The 18,217-nt window shown below is 50.3% G+C and overlaps 1 protein-coding gene across 2 annotated transcripts in view; it reads left to right on the top strand.

Annotated features, from left to right (window-relative positions):
- Positions 1 to 18,217, top strand: part of LOC134352869 (reticulon-2-like) — a 269,961-nt gene that overhangs the window by 226,108 nt on the left and 25,636 nt on the right. The window lies entirely within an intron of this gene.

Here is an 18,217-nt window from a genome sequence, read left to right as displayed (position 1 = left end):
CACTCTCTCTCGCCCCGTCACTCTCCCTCTCCCCGTCACTCTCCCTCTGCCCCTCACTCTCCCTCTCCCAGTCACTCTCCCTCTTCCCCTCACTCTCCTTCTCCACCTCAGTCTCCCACCCCCTCACTCTCCCACCCCCTCACTCTCCCACCCCCTCACTCTCCCACCTCCTCACTCTCCCTCCCCCTCACACTCCCTCTCACTCTCACTCTCCCTCTCCCCTCACTCTCCCCCACCCCTCACTCTCCCCCTCCCTGTCACTCTACCTCTCCCCCTCACACTCCCTCTCCCCGTCACTCTCTCTCTCCCTGTCACTCTCCCTCTCCCCCTCACTCTCCCTCTTCACCTCACTCTCCCTCTTCACCTCAGTCTCCTTCTCCACCTCACTCTCCCACCCCCTCACTCTCCCTCCCCCTCACACTCACTCTTCCTCTCCCCCTCCCTGTCACTCTACCTCTCCCCCTCACTCTCCCCCCTCCCCCTCACTCTCCCCCTCCCCCTCACACTCCCTTTCCCCCTCACACTCCCTCTCCCCGTCTCTCTCTCTCCCCCTCACTCTCCCTCTCCCCCTCACACTCCATCTCCCTCTCACTCTCCCTCCCCTCTCACACTCCCTCTCCCCCTCACACTCCCTCTCCCCCTCACTCTCCCTCTCCCCTTCACTCTCCCTCGCCCCGTCACTCTCCCTCTCCCCGTCACTCTCCCTTTCCCCCTCACTCTCCCTCTCCCAGTCACTCTCCCTCTTCCCCTCAGTCTCCCACCCCCTTACTCTCCCTACCCCCTTACTCTCCCTACCCCCACACTCTCCCTCTCCCCTCACTCTCCCCCTCCCCTCACTCACCCCCTCCCTGTCACTCTACCTCTCCCCCTCACTCTCTCTCTCCCCCTCACTCTCCCTCTCCCCGTCACTCCCTCTCCCCCTCACTCTCCCTCTCCCTCTCCCTCTCCCCATCACTCTCCCTCTCCCCATCACTCTCCCTCTGCCCCTCACTCTCCCTCTCCCAGTCACTCTCCATCTTCCCCTCACTCTCCTTCTCCACCTCAGTCTCCCACCCCCTCACTCTCCCACCCCCTCACTCTCCCACCCCCTCACTCTCCCTCCCCCTCACACTCCCTCTCACTCTCACTCTCCCTCTCCCCTCACTCTCCCCCACCCCTCACTCTCCCCCTCCCTGTCACTCTACCTCTCCCCCTCACACTTCCTCTCCCCGTCACTCCCTCTCCCCCTCACTCTCCCTCTCCCCATCACTCTCCCTCTTCCCCTCACTCTCCTTCTCCACCTCAGTCTCCCACCCCCTCACTCTCCCACCCCCTCACTCTCCCTCCCCCTCACACTCCCTCTCACTCTCACTCTCCCCCTCCCCTCACTCTCCCCCTCCCTGTCACTCTACCTCTCCCCCTCACACTCCCTCTCCCCGTCACTCTCTCTCTCCCCGTCACTCTCCCTCTCCCCCTCACTCTCCCTCTTCACCTCACTCTCCCTCTTCACCTCACTCTCCCTCTTCACCTCAGTCTCCCTCTCCACCTCACTCTCCCACCCCCTCACTCTCCCTCTCTCTCACACTCACTCTCCCTCTCCCCCTCCCTGTCACTCTACCTCTCCCCGTCACTCTCCCCCTCCCCCTCACACTCCCTTTCCCCCTCACACTCCCTTTCCCCCTCACACTCCCTCTCCCCGTCACTCTCTCTCCCCCTCACTCTCCCTCTCCCCCTCACTCTCCCTCTCCCCATCACTCTCCCTCTGCCCCTCACTCTCCCTCTCCCAGTTACTCTCCCTCTTCCCCTGTTACGTACTCCGTAACTGGGTTGCCAAACCAGCAGAAATGGATCACTCAGTTGGAGTCTGGAGTACTAGAACTAAGAAAGTTTTATTAAAGAAGCAAGCAATACAGTAATCGAAAGGATAATAAATGCAACGGTTCAGCAATGATAAACACACATGTGCACAGAATTAAGATAACAGCATCAATCAAGCTCTATCGTTGTCTAGGGGTAAATGACCAAATTTCAAAGTGACACAACAGTTCAGTCCAATTTCGTTCAGTTCGCAGTAATCGTTGCCATGGCGATGGACAAACGTGGGGGGAGAGAGAGAGGGAACAGGAACAACTGATCATTCAGACACGGCTTCCACTCACAGACCAGCGATGTGGCTCACAAGCAGCTTTTGGGCAGGTCCTTGGTGATGTCACCTGAGGTCACCGACTGTGACCCCTCCTCCAGATGCGGTCGATCCTCTGCAGTGAACCCGGCACCAAGGCAAGGGCGGACACACACCGGGGTCCCGCTGATCGTACCTTTCCACCCTGACCGTTGTCTGGAACTTCCCACCGACTCATGAGAGGCGTACCGCTATCAGGGTCTCGTTACCTCGGGTGTCGTGTGTCCTGCCTTAGCGAACCTGTCCCTTTTTATCCCCCTGCTGGGGTATCGCCTGTCCATCACTTCAAACAGTTCAAGGTTCAAAGGGGGGAGCCGCTCCAGACAGCTCTCTCTCTCCCACGTCCCTTCATTACACATCTCCAGACGCTGCTCCATTGTTCCTTATCTCTCCTTCCCCTGAGGGCAGGTGGCAGACCACTTGCTGATGCCACTGATGCTAACCCAGGCCAGCAAACATCTTAATTTTATGTGTATTCTCGTCACACCCCTCACTCTCCTTCTCCACCTCAGTCTCCCACTCCCTCACTCTCCCTCCCCCTCACATTCCCTCTCACTCTCACTCTCCCTCTCCCCTCACTCTCCCCCTCCCTGTCACTCTCCCCCGTCACTCTACCTCTCCCCCTCACACTCCCTCTCCCCATCACACTCCCTCTCCCCATCACTCTCTCTCCCGTCACTCTCCCTCTTCACCTCACTCTCCCTCTCCCCCTCACTCTCCCTCTTCCCCTCACTCTCCCTCTCCACCTCACTCTCCCACCCCCTCACTCTCCCTCCCCCTCACTCTCCCTCTCCCCCTCACACTCCCTCTCCCCCTCACACTCCCTCTCCCCCTCACTCTCCACCTCAGTCTCCCACCCCTCACTCTCTCTCTCACTCTCCCCCTCCCCTCACTCTCCCCCTCCCCTCACTCTCCCCCTCCCCTCACTCTCCCTCTCCCCGTCACTCTCGCTATCCCAGTCACTCTCCCTCTTCCCCTCACTCTCCCTCTCCACAGTCTCCCATCCGTTCACTCTCCCTCCCCCTCACACTCCTTCTCCACCTCAGTCTCCCACCGTCTCACTCTCCCTCTCCCCTCACTCTCCCCCTCACTCTCCCTCTCCACGTCACTCTCCCCCTCCCCGTCACTCTCACTCTCCCTCTCCCCCTCACTTTCCCTCACTCTCACTCTCCCCCTCCCCGTCACTCTCCCTCTGCCCCTCACTTTCCCTCCCCCTCACTCTCCCTATCCCCCTCACACTCCCTCTCCCCATCACTCTCCCTCTCCCCTTCACTCTCCCTCTCCCCTTCACTCTCCCACCCCCTCTCTCCTTCTCCCCTCACTCTCTCTCTCTTCCCCTCACTCTTCCTCTCCACCTCCTTACACTCCCTCTCACTTTCACTCTCCCTCTCCCCCTCCCCCTCACTCTCCCTCTCCCCCTCACTCTCCCTCTCCCCCTCACTCTCCCTCCCCCCCACTCACTCTCTCCTCCTCACTCTCCCTCCCTCTCCACGTCACTCTCCCCCTCCCCGTCACTCTCACTCTCCCTCTCCGCATCACTCTCCCCCTCACACTCCCTCTCCCCGTCACTCTCCCTCTCCACCTCAGTCTCCCACCCCCTCACTCTCCCTCTCACTCTCACTGTCACCCTCCCCTCACTCCCCCTCCCCTCACTCTCCCACTCTCCCTCTCCCCCTCACTCTCCCTCTCACACCCCTCTCCTCATCACTCTCCCTCTCCCCTCACTCTCCCTCTCCCCTCACTCTCCCTCTCCACGTCACTCTCCCCCTCCACGTCACTCTCACTCTCCCTCACTCTCACTCTCCCCCTCCCCGTCACTCTCCCTCTCCCCCTCACTCTCCCTCTTCCTCCCTATCCCCCTCTCCCTCCCTATCCCCCTCACACTCCCTCTACCCATCACTCTCCCTCTCCACCTCAGTCTCCCACCCCCTCACGCTCCTTCTCCCCTCACTCTCCTTCTCCCCTCACTCTCCCTCTTCCCCTCACTCTCCCTATCACTCTCCCTCTCCCCCCACTCTCTCCCCGTCACTCTCTCTCTCCCTGTCACTCTCACTCTCCCCCTCCCCCTCACTCTCACTCTCCCCCTCCATCTCACTCTCACTCTCCCCCTCCATCTCACTCTCCCCCTCCCCGTCACTCTCACTCTCCTTCCCCCTCACACTCCCTCTCATCACTCTCCCTCTCCCTTCACTCTCACTCTCCCCCTCCCTGTCACTCTCTCTCTCCCCGTCACTCTCCCTCTCCCTTCACTCTCACTCTCCCCCTCCCTGTCACTCTCCCTCTCCCCGTCACTCTCCCTCCCCCTCACTCACTCTCTCCTCCTCACTCTCCCTCTGCCCTTCACTCTCCCTCCCTCTCCACGTCACTCTCCCTCTCTCCGTCACTCTCCCCCTTACTTTCACTCTCCCTCTCATTCCCCTTCTACCCCTCTCTTCTCACCTCTTCTCTCTCTTCCACTTTTCCCCACCCTCTCTTTTCTTCCCTCTCTCCCCCTTTCCCCCTCTCGCTCCCCTTCATTCTCCCCCTCCCTCTCTCCCCTTCTTTCCCCTTTCTCTTCCCTCTTCCCCTTTCTCTTCCCTCTTCCCCATTTCATTCCCCCTTGCTCTCCTCTCCCCCTTTCTAACACCCCTTCTCTTGCTCTCCCCTTCCCCTACCCTCTCTTCCCCTCTCTTTCTTCGCCCCTTCCATCTTCATGACTTTCCCACTCCCACTCTCTCTGCCTCATCCCTCTCTTCTCACTCTCTCCGCCTTCTTGCCCTCTACCTCTTTCTCTTCCTTCCTCTCTCTTCCTCCCTCTCTTCCCACTCTCTAGTTCCTGCTGTCTCTCTCCTCTTCCCTCTTCCCCTCTCCCTTCTCTGCCTCTTTCACCCCGTCTTTTTTCCCACCCTCCCTCCCACCTACCTTTTCCCCTCTGTCTCCTCTCCCCCTCTCCCTGCACTCTCCCCCTCTCTTTCTCCATCTCCCCCCTCTCTCTTTCCTCTCTTGCTCCCTCCCATCTCTCCTCTCACCTCTCTCCACTCTCTTCTCACACCTTCCCTCTCCCCTCTCTTTTCACACCTTCCCTCTCCCCTCTCTCTTCCTTCCACTCTTCCCCCCTTTCTCTCTTCCTCCCACTCTTCCCCCTCTCTCCTTCCCCTCTCTCTCCCCTCATCTCTCTCCCCCACTACTCTCTCTCTGCCTTTCTCTCACCCCATCTCCTCCTTGTCTTCTCTCTCCATTTCCCTCTCTCTCTCCCTCTCTATATTAAAACACACCTTAAATCTGTATAGAAACTAAATAAGACTTCCTCTTAAGGATTAACTAAACAGGCCAATGTAAAACGTATTCACATTTCAAGGTGACTTTTACACTTAAATAATTTTTTAAGAAACTAGGGACGCTAAGTTTTTGTGAATATATCTAACACAGATGCCTCTGCACCACCAAGCCCAGACTTTCTAAGCTGTATCAGGAATCAGATTGTGAAACATGTTTACTGGGAAATATGCCTGGTCTGGTCTCTGTTAATACATGCTCTCCCAAGGCACCATTCATTTCAAAGCTTTCCTGTTTCTACTTGCCAGTGGTGTGTACATTCAACTTCTCCTTCCTGATTCACTTAAGGGGGTCAGCTGCACTGACTGGGGACCATGGGGCTATCAGCTCAGATTACTTCACCCAAAGTGTAACCAACCTCCTCAACATCTCGACTTCTGTCTCTCACATCAAATCTTCCCTCGGCAGTGTCAGTAAAAGGCTCTGTGTGAGCTGTATTGTTGGGTAACCACCTGGTCTCAGATAAAAGAACGAGATTATAAAAACGAGATTCGGCAGATGGTGGAAATCCACAGCAACGCACGCAAAATGCTGAAGGAACAGCAGGTCAGGCAGTTTCTATGGAGATGACTGAACAGTCGATGTTTTGGACTGAGACCCTTCATCAGGACTGGAAAGTGAGGAAGAAGATGCCAAAATAAGAAGATGGGCAGAGGAAGGAGGACAAGCTAGAAGGTGGTACGTAAAGCCAGAATTGAAGCTTAAAGCTTCAAATGATAGGTGGGAAAGGTAAAGGGTTGGAGAAGAAGGAACTTGATGGGAAAGGAGAGTGGACCATGGGATAAGGGTTGGAGAAGAAATTACCGGAAGTTGGAGAAACTGATGTTCATGCCATCAGGTCCTGGGCTATCTAAAAAGAGTGGCTCCTCCAACCTGAGAGTGGCCTCGTTGTGGCAGAAGAGGAGGCCATGGACTGACATGTTGGAGTGGAAATCGAGATAGCAATTAAAATGGTTGGCCACCAGGACATAAGTTCTGAGCAGCTGAGTGGGCAATCGAGGTCAGGTGACCTTTGAAAAGCTCAAACAGATAAATAGAGGGATAGCTCAAGCAGAGCGGCCTGTGCAAAGCGGTCAGTGAGTAAGTGGAGCTTTGAGGCTTTGACTCGAGAGGCTTCGACAAGAAGAGGCGGAGCACCCACTCATCTGCTTTCTGCTGAGTCTGAGCTATTCAAATATTGATTGTCTAATCAACGGCTTTCTGCTGAGCTATTCAAATCTTGATTGACTTGATTGCACCGTCCAATTGCCAAAACTGTCAGAATCTCCCGAGTCAAAGCCTCAAAGCTCCACTCCTTCAGTGGCCCACAAAAAAGCCGAAATAAACAAGCTAATTAATTAGGTGCCGCCCAGGGTAATTTGAATATCTCATAAACTGCTGATCTCCTGGGATTTTTACATGCAACAGGCTCTGGAGTTTACAAAGAATGGTGCTAAAAATTTAAAAAAATCCAGTGAGTGGCTGTTCTGTGAGCGAAAACATCTTGTTAAATCCACTCGCTGGATTTTTTTTTGTTTTTGGCACCATTCTTTGTAAACTCCAGAGTCTGTTGTGCGTAAAACTCCCAGGAGATCAGCAGTTTCTGAGATACTCAAATCACCCTGGGCGGCACCTACTTAATTAGCTTGTTTATTTCAGCTTTTTTCTTAAAGGGGTGCCGGACGCATTCCGGTGTGCTCCGGCTAGCACTCCACCCTTGGATAGATTCCCTTTGTACTCTCATGGGAGGTTGCCTGCACACTGAATAGCCACTTTATTAGATACCTCCTGTACCTAAAGTGGCCACTGAGTGTATGCCCGTGGTTCTCTGCTGCTGTAGTCTATCCACTTCAAAGTTTGGTTTGTTCTGTGTTCAGAGTTCTTCTGCGCACCACTGTTGTAATGTGTGGTTATTCGACTTATTAGCACCTTCCTGTCAGCTTGAACCAGTCTGGCCATTCTCAAGCCCTGACTGATCAAGAACCTATTAACCTCTGCCTTAAATATGACTTGGCCTCTACAGCTGCCTGTGGCAACAAATTCCACGGATTATCTCTGGCTAAAGAAGTGGTCCTTTTCTCTGTTCTAAAAGAACATCCCTCTAATCTGAAGCTGTGTCTTCTGGTTTTAGACTCCCCAGCATAAGAAGCATCCTCTCCATGTCCACTCTATCAAGGCCTTTCACCATTCGTTAGGTTTCAATGAGATCACCCCTCAGTCTTCTGAATTCCAGTGAATTGAGACCTAGAGCCATTCAGCACTCCTCATATTATAAGCCTTTCAATCCTAGAATTATTTTCATCAACCTGGTCTGAACCCTCTCCAATGTCAATACATCTTTTATAAGACCATGACATATGAGCAGAATTAGGCCATTCATCCCATCGAGTCTTTTCCACCATTCCATCATGGCTGATCCCGGAACCCACTCAATCCCATGCACCTCCCTGCTCGCCTTATCCTTTGCACCTCCGAGTTTTGAATTTTCTCTCCATTTAAAAAAGAGTTCACACTTTCATTTCTTCTACCATACACTTCCTGACACTGTATTGCATCTGCCCCTGCTTTGCCCATTCTCCTAATCTGTCTAAATCCTCTGTAGTCTCTCTGCTTCTCAAAACTACCTGCCCCTCCACCTATCTTCGGATCATCTGCAAACTTGACCACAAGTCATCAATTCCATCATCCAAATCATTGACATGCAACATGAAAAGAAGCGGCCCCAAGTACACAACATCCACCAATTCTCCTTTGTCTATCCTGTTTATTATTTCTTCAAAGAATTCCAACAGATTTGTCAGGCAGGATTTTCCATTATGGAAACCATGCTGACTGTGGCCTATTTTACCATGTGCCTCCAAGTACCTCGAAACCACATCCTTAGTAATCAACACCAACATCTTCTCAACCATTGAGGTCAGAATTACTGGCCTATAGTTGCCTCTCTCCATTCTTGGAGTGACATTTGCAATTTTCCAGTCCTTTGGAACCATACCAGAATAAATTGATTCTTGAAAGATCATTACTAATGCTTCCACAATCTCTCAGCCACCTCTTTCAGAGCCCTGGGGTGAAGACTTATCTGCTTTCAAATCTTTCAGTTTTGCAAGAACCTTCTCCCTAGTAATGGCAACTTCATACACTTCTGCCCCCTGACACTCTTGAACTTAGGCTTTACAATGCCTCCTGAGACGGAGATGTGCCTCTCATGTGAGATGTGGCAGTCTTGGGGGAGCTCCCCTCTTCCACAGAGTCACATCTGCCAGAAGTGCGTGAGGCTGGGCGATATGAAAGACCGTTTAAGGAATCTGGAGCAGCAGCTGGATGACCTTTGACTCATAAGGGAGAATGAGGCAGTCATAGATGAGAGCTACAGGGAGGTAGTCACACCTAGGCTGCCGGAAGCAGGTCGTTGGGTGACAGTACCACCACCAACCTTTGTGTCGTCTGCAAACTTGCCAACCCACCCTTCTACCCCCACATCCAGGTTGTTAATAAAAATCATGAAAAGTAGAGGTCCCAGAACAGATCCTTGTGCGACACCGCTAGTCACAACCCTCCAATCCGAATGTACTCCCTCCACCATGACCCTCTGCCTTCTGAAGGCAAGCCAATTCTGAATCCACCTGGCCAAACTTCCCTAGATCCCATGCCTTCTGACTTTCTGAATAAGTCTACCGTGTGGAACCTTGTCAAATGCCTTAGTAAAATCCATGTAGATCACATCCACTGCACTACCCTCATCTATATGCCTGGTCACCTCCTCAAAGAACTCTGTCAGGCTTGTTAGACACGATCTGCCTTTCACAAAGCCATGCTGACTGTTCCTGATCAGACCATGATTCTCTAAATGCCCATAGATCCTATCTCTAAGAATCTTTTCCAACAGCCTTCCCACCACAGACGCAAGGCTATACCCGGACTATCCCTACTACCTTCTTTGAACAAGGGGACAACATTCGCCTCCCTCCAATCCTCTGGTACCATTCCCGTGGACAATGAGGACATAAAGATCCTAGCCAGAGGCTCAGCAATCTCTTCCCTCGCCTCGTGGAGCAGCCTGGGGAATATTCCGTCAGGCCCCGGGAACTTATCTGTCCTAACTCCCACAACTCCTCTCCCTTAATATCAACATGCTCCGAAACATCAACCTCACTCATATTGTCCTCACCGTCATCAAGTTCCCTCTCATTGGTGAATACCGAAGAGAAGTATTCATTGAGGACCTCGCTCACTTCCACAGCCTTCAGGCACATCTTCCCACCTTTATCTCTAGTCGGTCCTACCTTCACTCCTGTCATCCTTTTGTTCTTCACATAATTGAAGAATGCCTTGGGGTTTTCCTTTACCCTACTCGCCAAGGCCTTCTCATGCCCCCTTCTTGCTCTCCTCGGCCCCTTCTTAAGCTCCTTTCTTGCTACCCTATATTCCTCAATAGACCCACCCCTCTGATCTTTGCTTCCTAAACCTTATGTATGCTGCCTTCTTCCACCTGACTAGATTTTCCACCTCACTTGTCACCCATGGTTCCTTCACCCTACCATTCTTTATCTTCCTCACCAGGACAAATTTATCCCGAACGTCCTGCAAGAGATCCCTAAATATCAACCACATGTCCATCGTACATTTCCCTGCAAAAACATCATCCCAATTCACGCCCGCAAGTTCTAGCCTTAGATCCTCATAATTTGCCCTTCCCCAATTAAAAATGTTCTTGTCCTCTCTGATTCTGTCCTCTTCCATGATAATACTAAAGGCCATGGAGCAGTGGTCACTGTCCCCCAGGTGCTCACCCACTGAGAGATCTGTGACCTGCCCTGGTTCGTTACCTAATACTAGATCTAGTATGGCATTCTCCCTAGTCAGCCTGTCAACATACTGTGACAGGAATCCGTCCTGGACACACTTAACAAACTCTGCCCCGTCTTAACCCTTGGAACTAATCAGGTGCCAATCAATATTAGGGAAGTTAAAGTCACCCATGATAACAACCCTGTTATTTTTGCACCTTTCCAAAATCTGCCTCCCAATCTGCTCCTCGGTATCTCTGCTGCTACCAGGGGGCCGACAGAACACTCCCAATAGAGTAACTGCTCCCTTCCTGTTCCTGACTTCTACCCATACTGACTCAAAAGAGGATCGTGCTACATTACCCACCCTTTCTGTAGCTGTAATAGTATCCCTGAGCAGTAATGCCACCCCTCCTCCCCTTTTCCCCCCTCTATCCCTCTTAAAGCACTGAAATCCAGGAATATTGAGAATCCATTCCTGCCCTGGTGCCAGCCAAGTCTCTGTAATGGCCACGACATCGTAATTCCATGTATGTAACCAAGCTCTCAGTTCATCACCTTTGTTTCTGATGCTTCTTGCATTGAAGTACACACACTTTAGCCCTTCTACCTTACTATCTTACACCCTTTATTCTGCTTCTCTTTCCTCAAAGCCTCTCTATGTTAGATCTGGCTTTACTCCATGCACTTCTTTCACTGCTCGATCGCTCTGGGTCCCATACCCTTTTTAAATTAGTTTAAACCCTCCCGAACCATGCTAGCAAACCTACCTGCAAGTATTGCTCCCCCTCAAGTTCAGATGCAACCCATCCAATCTGTACAGGTCCCACCTTCCCCAGAAGAGATTCCAGTGATCCAGAAATCTAAAACCCTGCCCCCTGCACCAACTCCTCAGCCACACATTCAACTGCCATCTCCTCCAATTCTTACCATCACTATCACGTAGCACTGGCAGCAATCCTGAGAACACCACCCTTGAGGTCCTGTTCTTCAGCCTTCTGCCTAGTTCCCAAAACTCGCACTTCAGGACCTCAACCCTCTTCCTGCTTATGTCGTTGGCACCAGCATGTATCATGATACTGGGATGTATCAGAGACATCCCGGACCCTGGGATGATTTTGGTTTCTTGCACTGTTCTCTGTAAACTCTAGAGACTGTTGTGTGTGAAAATTCCAGGAGATCAGCAGTTTCTGAGATACTTACATCATCCCGTTTTACACCAACAATCATTCCACTGTCAAAGTCACTTAGATTATACAGTGGTATGCAAAGGTTTGGGCACCCCGGTCAACATTTCTGTTACTGTGAATAGCTAAGTGAGTAAAAGGTGAACTGATTTCCAAAAGGCATAAAGTTAAAGATGACACATTTCTTTAATATTTTAAGCAAGAAATCATTTTTATTTCCATCTTTTACAGTTTCAAAATAAAAAACGAAAAGGGCCTGAAGCAAAAGTTTGGGCACCCTGCATGGTCAGTACTTAGTAACACTCCTTTTGGCAAGTATCACAGCTTGTAAACGCTTTTTGTAGCCAGCAAAGAGTCTTTCAGTTCTTGTTTGGCCGATTTTCACCCATTCTTTCTTGCAAAACGCTTCTAGTTCTGTGAGATTCTTGGGCCATCTTGCATGCACTGCTCTTTTGAATCCACAGATTCTCAATGATGTTTAGCTGAGGGGACTGTGAGGGCCATGGCAAAACCTTCAGCTTGCGCCTCTTAAGGTAGTCCATTGTGGATTTTGAGGTGTATTTAGGATCATTATCCTGTTGTAGAAGCCATCCTCTTTTCATCTTCGGCTTTTTTTTACAGACGGTATGATGTTTGCTTTCAGAATTTGCTGGTATTTAATGGAATTCATTCTTCCCTCTACCAGTAAATGATCCCTGTGCCACTGGCTGCAACACAAGCCCAAAGCATGATCGATCCACCCCCGTGCTTAACAGTTGGAGAGGGGTTTCTTTCATGAAATTCTGCACCCTTTTTTCTCCAAACATACCTTTGCTCATTGCGGCCAAAAAGTTCTATTCAAAAGGTGCAAAAGAACATCTAAATAAGCCTGATGCATTTTGGAAACAAGTCCTGTGGACTGATGAAGTTAAAATAGAACTTTTTGGCTGCAAAGAGCAAAAGTATGTTTGGAGAAAAAAGGTGCAGAATTTCATGAAAAGAACACCTCCCCAACTGTTAAGCACAGGGGTGGATCGATCAGGCTTTGGACTTGTGTTGCAGCCAGTGGCATGGGGAACATTTACTGGTAGAGGGAAGAATGAATTCAATAAAAATACCAGCAAATTCTGGAAGCAAACCATCTGTAAAAAAGCCGAAGATGAAAAGAGGATGGCTTCAACAACAGGATAATAATCCTAAACACACCTCAAAATCCACAATGGACTACCTCAAGAGGCGCAAGCTAAAGGTTTTGCCATGGCCTTCACAGTCCCCTGACCTAAACATATCGAGAATCTGTGGATAGACCTCAAAAGAGCAGTGCATGCAAGATGGCCCAAGAATCTCTTTTGCAAAGAAGAATGGGCGAAAATCCCCCAAACAAGAATTGAAAGACTCTTAGCTGGCTACAAAAAGCGTTTACAGGCTGTGATACTTGCCAAAGGGGTGTTACTAAGTACTGCCATGCAGAGTGCCCAAACTTTTGCTTCAGGCCCTTTTCCTTTTTTGTTATCTTGAAACTGTAAAAGATGGAAATAAAAAAGTTTTCTTGCTTAAAATATTAAAGAAATGTATCATCTTTAACTTTATGCCTTTTGGAAATCAGTTCATCTTTTACTCGCTTAGCTATTCACAGTAACAGAAATTTTGACCAAGGGCGCCCAAACTTGTTAGACAACCTGTCCTCCTCCACTTTCAGCCTGAACACCAGCATGCCTCAAGGCTGTGTGCTGAGCCCTCTTCTGTACTCCCTTTTTACCCATGACTGCGTTCCTGTACATGACTCTAACTCCATAATCAAGTTCGCAGACGACACCACAGTGGTTGGCCTGATCAGAAAGGATGATGAGACGGCCTACAGGGTCGAGGTCCAGCACCTGGCCACGTGATGTGCCGACAACAATCTGGCCCTTAACACCCAGAAGACCAAGGAGATCATTATGGACTTCAAGCATGCTAGGAGCCTCACTCACATCCCCACGACATCAACGGAGCTGTAGTAGAGCATGTATCAAGCTTCAAATTCCTTGCTGTCCACATTTCCGAGGATGTCACCTGGTCCCTGAATTCCTCCATCCTGATCAAAAAGGCACAACAGCGCCTTTATTTCCTGTGGAACATCAAGAAAGCTCACCTCTGTCCCAGGATACTGATGGACTTTTACCGCTGTACTATTGGGAACATGCTTACCAACTACATCTCAATGTGGTGTGGCAACTGTACCATGTCTAGGAGCCTCCGCTCCCACACCAGCAGGCACAGGAAGAGCTTCTTCCGTGAGGCTATGACCCTGCTGAACCTCACATCACAGCGCTAAACAGTATTGCATCCATATTGTACTGTCTCAGTACTTTTATATTTGTGTGCTGTAGCACTTACTTTTTATTCGCAGTTATTTTGTAAATAACACTATTTTTTGCATTTCGGGTCAGATGCTAAATGCATTTCATTGGCTTTGTATCTGTACTCGGCACAATGACAATAAAGTTGAATCTAATCTAATCTAATCTAATCTATTTCTTCCCCATTCTGATGTTTGATTTGAATAATTGCTTGACCGTGTCTGCATGCTTTTAAGATTTGAGTTGCTGCCACGTGATTAGATGTTTACATTAATGAGCAGGTGTACAGGTGTACCTAATAAAGTAGCCACAGTGTTTACTTTACTTTATTGTTGCCAAACAATTGATACCAGAGCGTACAATCATCACAGCGATATTTGATTCTGCGCTTCACGCTCCCTGGAGTTCAAATCGATAGTAAATATTAATAATTTAAATTATAAATCATAAATAGAAAATAGAAAAGGGAAAGTAAGGTAGTGCAAAAAAAAATGAGAAGCAGATCCGGATATTTGGAGGGTACGGCCCAGATCCGGGTCAGGATCACAGTCTTATCACAGCTGGAAAGAAACTGTTCCCAAATCTGGCCGTACGAGTCCTCAAGCTCCTGAGCCTTCTCCTGGAGGAAGAGGGACGAAAAGTGTGTTGGCTGGGTGGGTTGTGTCCTTGATTATCCTGGCAGCGCTGCTCCGACAGCATGCGGTGTAAAGTGAGTCCACGGATGGAAGATTGGTTTGTGTGATGTGCTGTGCTGTGTTCACGATCTTCTGCAGCTTCTTTCGGTCTTGGACAGGACAACTTCCATACCAGGTTGTGATGCACCCTAGAAGGATGCTTACTCTGCTGTATCTATAAAAATTAGTGAGGGTTTTAGGGGACAGGCCAAATTTCTTTAATTTTCTCAGGAAGTAAAGGCGCTGGTGGGCCTTCTTGGCAGTGAATTCTGCTTGGCTGGTCAGGTCATTTGTGATACTGACCCTGAGGAACTTAAAACTTTTGACCTGTTCCATTTGCACACCACCGATGTAAATTGGGTCTTGCAGTCGGCTACTCCTTCTGAAGTCAACAACCAATTCCTTCCTCTTGCTGACGTTGAGGGATAGGTTATTGTCTTCACACCATGCCATCAGGTTCTTAATTTCCTCTCTCGACTCAAACTCATCATTACCCGACATACGGCCTACAATTGTGGTGTCATCAGCAAACTTATATATTGAGTTTGGTGGAAACTTGGCTACACAATCATGGGTGTACAGTGAGTACAGCAGGGGGCTGAGTACACAGCCTTGTGGGGCACCGGTGCTCAGAGTGATTGTAGGGGAGAGCTTGTCCCCTATTTTTACAGCCTGGGTCCTGTCTGTGAGGAAGTTGAAGATCTAGCTGCAGATCTGAGTGCTAAGGCCCAGGTTCCGAAGCTTCGAAATCAGTTTATTTGGAATGATGGTATTAAAGGCAGAGCTGTAGTCAATGAAAAGGAGCCTTACGTATGCGTTTTTATTCTCCAAGTGTTCTAAAGAGGAATGTAGGGCCAGAGAGATGACATCTGCCGTTGACCTGTTGCTCCGGTATGTGAATTGCAAAGCATCAAGGTTGACCGGTAGGCTGTGGTTGATGTGTGCCATAACCAATCTCTCGAAGCACTTCATAGCAATTGATGTCAGAGCCACAGGTCGATAGTCATTCAGGCATGCCACTTTGCTCTTCTTCGACACTGGGATTATCGTTGCCTTCTTAAAACACGAGGGGATCTTAGACTGAAGCAAGGAGCAGTTGAAGATGTCAGCAAACACTCCAACTAACTCGCTTGCACAGGCCCGGAGAACCCGTCCTGGGACGCCATCTGGGCCCATTGCCTTCCTTGGATTTATCTTCAGGAAGGCCCTTCTGACGTCCTCCTCAGTGACGATGAATCTCAATGCCACCAGGTCAGGTTCATCCGGAGGGAGCGGGACGCTCCTCTTCTGTTCAAATCTTGCGTAGAATACGTTAAGTTCATCAGGAAGAGAAGCGCCACAGTTATTGATATTCCCAGCCTTTTCTTTGCGCCCAGTGATCTCATTTAGACCCTGCCATAGTCTACTGGCATCCCTCTGGTTAGCCTGGGCTTCCAACTTAGCTCGATATTGCCTCTTGGCACCCTTAATGGCTTTCTGGAGTTCACGCCTGGATTCCATGTAACGACTGGTATTGCTGGACCTAAAAGCCACAGCTGTAGCCTTTAAAAGGGACTTGACCTCATAATTCATCCAAGGTTTCCGGTTAGGGAATACCTGGCTCATCTTGCGAGGCACATAGTCCTCCGTGCATTTCCAAGTAAAGTCCGTGACAGCTGAGGCATACTCATTGAGGTTAGCTGCCGAGTCCTTGAATACTAACCAGTCCACCGATTCAAAGCAGTCACGGAGGACCTCATCCGTTTCATCCTTCCAACGTGACACTACTTTTGACACCGTGACTTCCCGCTTCAGTTTCTGTTTGTAAGCCAGGAGGGGGAGTACAGCCTGATGGTCCGATTTTCCGAAGTGAGGTCGTGGGACGGAATGGTAGGCATCCTTGTAGCAGTGGCCAAGTATATTCGGGCCTCTAGTGGGACAGGAGACATGTTGGTATAACTTTGGCAGCGCCTTTCTGAGGTTGGCCTGGTTAAAGTCCCCGGCTGTAATGAGCAAAGCCTCCGGATACCTGGTCTGAAGTTCACTGATGTTGGCATACAGTATGTTCAGAGCACACTCCACGTCCGCCTGGGGGGGAATGTAGACCGCCGTCAGTATGACCGAGGTGAATTCCCGTGGCAGATAGTAGGGATGACACTTCACTGACAGGTGTTCCAGGTCCGGGCTGCAGGAGCTTGTCAGTGCCACTGTGTCCGAGCACCACCCAGTGTTGATCAGTAGGCAGACATCACCTCCCCTCATCTTGCCCGAAGACACTGTGCAGTCCATCCGATGGATCGAAAATCCCTCCGATCGGATGGCACAGTCGGGGGTGGCAGGGGAGAGCCAGGTCTTGGTGAAACAGAATACACAGCAGTTCTGCATCTCCCTGCAGTAGGTGAGTCTCCCTTTAAGATCATCCACCTTGTTCTCTATGGCTTGCACATTAGCTAGTAAGATGGTGGGCATAGGGACCCTGAAGCCCCTCAGCTTCAATCTGACCAGCAGCCCAGCTCTTTTTCCCACGCTTCCTCAGTAAATAGTGCATCTTTCCAGGTTTCCATTGATGCAGTGTTTTGTTGTCAGCTCTTTGATGTTGGTGGACGCATCCCGCTGGGATCGATCGACGGGTCGCGTCGTCGTGTGCTCCGGGTCGGGCCGAGTAACGGGGGAGGCTCCACTGCCACTTCCAGCTGCCGGGGGCCCGGTCTGTCGATTGGGTCGGGCCCCGAAGCCAACACTTAATCCCAGATGGCTGGGCTCCTTGCTGAAACAAGTCCTCAAGCCAAGTCACGGTTGCGGAGGCCTCCACTCCAGCCGAGCCTCGGGCTCGATTTCCGAGGTCGGTGGCGGAGGCCTCATTTCCGGCAGCTGTGGATGGCCACCAACGGGGCTTTACGGTGGTCGCTCCGGGGAAGCGTCTGAGACACCTTGAGGTCTCTGCCGTCACTTCTGTGTGGTCGTCTGCTCCGGAGAGGTGCTGGTCGGAATGGGCCACGTCTCCAAGCGCTCCGGCACGGTAGCAGACCGCGGGTCTCCGGGAACGTGGTGGGCCTCGCCGGTCGGGTCCAGGTGCAGTCCGGAGTTTAAGAAGCAGTTCTGGCTCGGTGGTCTCCAGCTGGGTCAGTAGCTTCACCAGGGTGTTGTTGATCTTGATCTTGCTAAATTGGAGGTTTAGAAGGGTTTCTTGAGTATAGGATAGTGGAGAGGGCAGTTTGCTGGGGAGAGCACATGCAAAGTCGCCAGTTACCAGCGCCATCTTGCTTTCTTTATTAGCGCGGGAAGTGTGGCCGTATTCGCAGGCTGCCCGGCACAATCCTCACTGATTTAATTTGATGTAAACAATGCATTTTACTGTATCTTTTGATGAATATTTGACAATTAGAGCTAATCTCCAACTAATCTATTAAAAAAATCACACAGGAAACCATGTACTGATGTATTCTCTGTACCCTGACAATCTTATCAAATTTTAACTTGTCACTGTAAAATCACTGCACATCCATTTCTTTCTGTTGCTGATCCTGAATACAACTAACCCTAGTGATGACTCTAAGAAACTCAGTTGTAGCTCTTCACTCCCGTGTATGTGACCCCAAACACCTTATCTTAATACAATTTAACACAAACTGTTGATGGTGTCATCTCTGATGAAGGAATTCATGAATGCCACATTAGCATCAAGGTAGCATGACACGATTAGGGCCCTGGACAAAAGAGTTCGGAGTTCAATTCTGATGTCATTTGTAAGAAGTCTATATGTCTTCCCAGTGGATTGTGTGTGATTTTTCCTCCCGCAGTCCAAAGTTGT

This window comes from Mobula hypostoma, chromosome 10, assembly GCF_963921235.1.
Source record: "Mobula hypostoma chromosome 10, sMobHyp1.1, whole genome shotgun sequence".
Classification (NCBI taxonomy): domain Eukaryota; kingdom Metazoa; phylum Chordata; class Chondrichthyes; order Myliobatiformes; family Myliobatidae; genus Mobula; species Mobula hypostoma.
Note: the sequence above shows the minus strand (reverse complement) of the source record. Positions and strands in the feature narration are given on the sequence as shown.